Source organism: Fukomys damarensis, unplaced genomic scaffold (genome assembly GCF_012274545.1).
Source record: "Fukomys damarensis isolate Sample0158 unplaced genomic scaffold, DMR_v1.0_HiC HiC_scaffold_33, whole genome shotgun sequence".
In the NCBI taxonomy this organism is placed as follows: domain Eukaryota; kingdom Metazoa; phylum Chordata; class Mammalia; order Rodentia; family Bathyergidae; genus Fukomys; species Fukomys damarensis.
The window spans coordinates 12800120-12803597 of record NW_022900945.1 but is presented as its reverse complement, the minus strand read 5'-3'; the positions used below and the strand labels follow the sequence as shown (position 1 = coordinate 12803597).

Below are 3478 nucleotides of genomic sequence, written 5' to 3'. Positions count from 1 at the left end.
AACCCTGCGATCCGCCGCACCTTAGCCGCCGTTTGCAGGCTGGGCGGGATGGAGGGCTCGGGTGACCTCCGCCCCTTCCTCTGCTCTCTCCTCTCCGCCCCCTTTTCCACCGGTCCGGCGCGGCACCCGCAGGGACTAGGGCACCGTGCTCCGAGGCGACGGCCGCCCGGTCCTCAGCAGAGCTGCCTTCCCTGCAGCCAGACCAGCTACCAGTAGCTTTGTTTTAGGTAAACTCAGGTCAAGTGAGAGGGGCCATTTCTGAGGCTTCACGACGGAGCCGGGAGAAAAGTCTAGCTCTTGAGTGTTGGGCGGTCAGATAGATGGAGCTTGCAGACTGAAGTCATTTCAAGTCCAACCCGTAGGCACAAAGAAAGAGAGGCAGAACTTAGGGACTGATATCCCCAGGGGGTGAAAAGCAGGTGTTCCGGCCAACTGCTGTGAATGGAGACACTGGACTCCTGCAGCTGCCTACAGAATGAGAAGGGAAAGATAGGAGGTGTGATTGAAAATACAGTGTGTTTAAATGTAAAATGCATAAGACACATTGCCTTTACCCCCCACCAAAAAAAACACTTCGCCTCGCTTCGAATTCACTTATGCCCTCTTTCTTGCCTCTTTCTGGAGCAGTTCTGAGGGCCTTTTTCATGAGAGGCTGCCTGGAGGTGCTGAGTGAATTCAAAACATTTACTTTTCATGGTCATTTTGACTTTGGGGAAGAGCTAAAAGTCACTCGGTGTGCGATCCCGTGAGTAAGGTGGATGAGGACACACTACAGTGTTTTTCTGCGCCTGCCTTTCCGTTGGATGGCACTAACAAGCCGCATACACTGTATTTTGGATCACATCTCCCAAATAAAAGTGGGAGATCATATCTCCCACTAACAAAAAAGAACTTCCAGAACCGCTTCAGAAAGTGGCAAGGAAGATGCGATAAGTGTGCTGGAGGCTAGGGGATGAGGAAGTATTTGGACCGAGATTAATGGCAATGTGTCTTTTACTGTAACAGTTTCTTAAAATTGAAGCATTCACCGTATTTTTAGATCACCCTTGTACATTCTTGAGGAGCACTTACAGGTAAAACATTACTAACCTATCCGTGGTTACAAAAGTTCATGCACAGGTGAGAGAATTTCTGGTGATATGTGTACCCAAGGAGATTCACATTTGACAAATTTTGTGGAGATCAGTTTGTTTTTCTTTTCTTTTCTTTCTTTCGTTGTTGTTTTTTGTTTTTTTGTCCCCCACCCCTGGTACTTTTTAGGTATACACTACAGTTACATTCATCATTGGGATCTTGTACCTTTACATGACAGGTCTTAGTTCTCATTTTTTTCCCTTGTCCCTGCCCTCCCTTCATCCCCCTCCTCCCTTCCCTATTTACAAAAACTTTATTTCCTTTTTTTTTGTTTTCTCAGATTTTTCCCTTATTTCTTTTCCCCTACCCTTCCCACTTCCCCTACACTTTTAGACATTTTTTTCTATTGTACAATATCAATTTTACATTTTGATTCTTATTTACACTTTATCACACCAGAGAAACTATTCAGTATTTACACGTGTGTCCTATTAATTTCACTTAAGAATATATCCCCAATGTGCATCCACTTGGCTATAAATGTCTTAAATGTCTCTAGCTTCTCATTCTTTATGGTTGAGTAGTACCCCATTTTATAAACACACACACACACACACACACACACACACACACACACACACACACACACACACATCTTCTTTATCCAGCCTTCAGTTGATGGTCAGTTAGGCTGTTTCCAAGTTTTAGCTATTACAAACTGTGCCACTACAAACATAGGTGCGCATATATCACTATGGTGTGATTCTTTTAATTCTTTTGGGAAGATATCCAGCAGGGGTATAGCTGGGTCAAATGGGACTTCTAAACCTAGTTGTTTGAGGTATCTCCATATTGATTTCCATAGTGGTTGCACCAGTCTGCACTCCCACCAACAATGAAGAAGGGTTCCTTTCTCCCCACAGCCCTGACAGCATTTGTTATTGGATGATTTCTTGATAGCAGCCATTCTTTGTGGGGTGAGGTGGAATCTCAGTGTTGCTTTCATCTGCATCTCTCGAATGACTGGAGATCAGATTTTTATAAGAACTATTGACTTTATTACCAATATGATTTCAGCCATTTATATCATAATTGCTTTTTCACTAATATTACATTGATCATTTCCTATTAACTCTCATTTTTCCTGCTATATGCTATATGAATCTATCACTGACTTTTGCTCTTTATATTTTAGTAAAATGTTGCTACCACTAGTGCCACGTGGAAATAAATTCCACTTCTCCATTTTCGAATCAGAAGGGGACTCAAATTCCTGGAAATTGGAAAGAATCATAAAATGCAAAAGTGAGATAAAATAAATTAGCTATTAACCATAGAAAACCACAGTTGCACTGTTTTCTCCTGTGGTAGATATTGAGATGTTTTTTAAATGATATGATTATAATTTATAAAACAAATGGTTGCTGGGATATGGCCTGAGGATTGAATGTTTTGGTTAAATGAACGTTTTGGTTGGCAGGGAACTATTACCCCTGGATGGCCAATATCCAAAGAACAACTGTGTAATAAGTCACACTCAAAATGTGAGTGACACAGAGCACTGTTCTTTCTTTTAATGATTAATAGCAAGAATCACAGTAAAGGGGCCGGCGATTTAGCTCAGCGGTTCGGTGGCCTGCCTTGCAAGCACAAGGACCCGAGTTCAATCCCTGGTACCAAAAAAAAAAAAAAAGAGAGAGAGAGAGAATCACAGTAAGTTGAACTTATTAGTTTGCTTGTGTCTCTCCCACTGAAATGAATTCCTGCGGAAGCTTGGTCATCTCTCCCTCTTCCCCAGGACCACTCACCAAGTATTTAAATTAATAAGCGTTACAATTAGCATTTCCAGTGTTGTAGTTCTGCTTTTCAAAAACTCTCAGTCTCTCTCTGGAGCACCTCGCTAACTTCAGCTCCTGTACCTACTGGGTAGGGAAAAGAAAAGAAATTCGCATTAATTCAGCATCAAATCATAACATTCATCATGTAATATCCCCAAAACAGTATTAGTTTCTTTTTCAAAGTACTACAAAACCACATTGTTTTTAAATCTATTTTACATAGATGGTTAAAATGTTCATTTAGATTCCATTCCCTAATGAAGACGATTCTTCCTGAGTATTAATAAAAGATTCTAAAACAGTTGCTTGTCTTTGCCTCCAGAGAGAATATTTTATTAGTAGAAAAAAGTGCTAATCGATAAGGAAGAAAGAACAATTATCTCCCTTTCAGCAAAAACACATATGTACACATTGTTTCTGGCCTTATGCAGCCCAAATCTGATTCCTTTATCAGAGCCCCAGAGCTAATCATTGAGAATTGGTGAATCCGCAGATGAAAGGAACTAACAGACAAAATACTAGGGGGAGGAAGCTAATAAACCCTCCTGAAAAGCAGCACAGTTGCA

At 41.3% G+C, this 3478-nt stretch overlaps 1 protein-coding gene across 2 annotated transcripts in view; it reads right to left on the bottom strand.

The window, feature by feature from the left end:
• Positions 1–3081, bottom strand: part of Ptgfr (prostaglandin F receptor) — a 42254-nt gene extending 39173 nt beyond the window's left edge. Inside the window, exons 1-2 of one of the 2 annotated variants that reach the window (XM_010605214.3) lie at positions 2883–3081; positions 21–468 (exon numbers count right to left, since the gene is read on the bottom strand). The gene's annotated coding sequence lies outside the window, so the exon portion shown is untranslated. The remainder of the gene's footprint in view (positions 1–20; positions 469–2882) is intronic. The other variant, XM_010605217.3, reaches the window with a different exon arrangement.
• Between the last annotated feature and the right edge of the window lie 397 nt (positions 3082–3478).